The sequence below is a fragment of the Chenopodium album genome, chromosome 1, assembly GCF_948465745.1.
Source record: "Chenopodium album chromosome 1, dcCheAlbu1.1, whole genome shotgun sequence".
In the NCBI taxonomy this organism is placed as follows: domain Eukaryota; kingdom Viridiplantae; phylum Streptophyta; class Magnoliopsida; order Caryophyllales; family Amaranthaceae; genus Chenopodium; species Chenopodium album.
Window position 1 is genome coordinate 46,649,351 of NC_137834.1, and position 1,547 is coordinate 46,650,897.

General features: G+C 39.4%; 1 non-coding gene across 1 annotated transcript; it reads right to left on the reverse strand.

Annotated features, from left to right (window-relative positions):
- Nucleotides 1–420: 420 nt before the first annotated feature.
- Nucleotides 421–526, reverse strand: LOC145566093 (small nucleolar RNA R71). The gene has a single exon (XR_014095356.1). It is a non-coding gene; the product is annotated as a small nucleolar RNA R71 (small nucleolar RNA).
- Nucleotides 527–1,547: the final 1,021 nt, after the last annotated feature.

The window sequence follows — 1,547 nt, forward strand, 5'->3', positions numbered from 1 at the left end:
AACCGCTACTAGAGGAACAAGCAAGAATAGGAGGAACAAGCAAGAACCCGAGAGTGGCGTTGAAAGAATTGAGGATTCCCGGTGCATATAGATTTGAGAGTGGAATTGCTCCACCTACAACACCGGAAAATGACTTTGAAATTAGGCCGGCTATGGTCACTTAGATAGAGAGACGACAATTTAGTGGAGCCAAGCATGAGAGCCCGCTAAATCATCTCAAGGAATTTGAAAAATATTGCAATACTATCAAAGTGAACGACATTTCCCAAGAATTCATTCGCCTCAAGCTCTTTCCCTTTTCTCTCATTGGGCGTGCTTTGGAATGGCTAGATAAGGAGGTTAAGACAAATTCTCTAACAATATGGGACGAGGTTACAAAAGAATTTCTATCTCGTTTCTATCCACAAAAGAAAACGGCGGAGGCAAGAGCATTGATTCAAGGCTTCAAACAAAAGCCAGGTGAGAGCCTCTATGAAGCGTAGGAGAGATATAGGGAGTATCAAAGGAAGTGTCCTCACCATGAAATTCCAACCTATCAAATTATTCAAATTTTCTATGGAGGCCTAAGTCCCCAAGGCAAGTCATGCCTTGATGGGGGAGCCGGAGGTCCCATCATGAATAGGACCGAAAAAGAAGTGGTAGATATCATTGAGGATGTTGTGAGGTATAACAGAGATTGGCAAGATGGTGAGAGAGATTCAACTAGCAAGAGTAGCTCTTCGGTGTACTCGGTTGATCATTTAAATGCAATCAACAATCTCTCCTCACAAATGACAAACTTGGGGAAGGAAGTGAATGCAATCAAGGAAAAATTGGAGAGTTCTTCTTCCCAAGCTCCAAGTATTCCCTCCCAATTGAAGGGGAGAGGTACTCCTTCTAACTCTCATCCCCCTCCTTCTTCTAATAACATGCCTAGTGGTTGTTTGTTTTTTGATGGTGTTGTTCATATGATCATGATGATAGTAATTGCCCTCATACTTTTCCGGATGATAATGATGATTTCGATAATAATGAGAGTGAACATGTGAACTATGTGTCAAACAATAATAATGTGCAAAGGTTTGATAACCAAAGGGGTCAATGAAATAGGAGTTACCAAAACCATGGTAATTTTGACAACTATAACCAAGGTGGTGATTATAGGAACCAAGGGAACCAAGGTTCTCGAGGTAACTATAACAATCAAGGTTATAGTAGCCAAAATCAAAACCAAAATTATAGTAATCAAAACTAAGGTTATGGATATCATTAATCAAGGTGGTGGTAACCATAATCATGGTTATGGTCAAAATCAAAATAGGGGTAATTGGAACAATCAAGGGGGAGGCAATTGTAAAAATAATGCTCAAAGAGGCCCTCCACCCGGATTTGCTCCAAAGACTCAAGTTGATAATTCCTATTTATATTCCCCTTATTCTTAGACTAATATGGAGGAAATCATTGAAAATCAAACCATGTTTTTGAGCACTAACATGGCCGTAAGTGATAAGAAATTTAATGAGGTAATGACTCATAATAAGATGCTTAAAAACCAAATTTCGCAACTT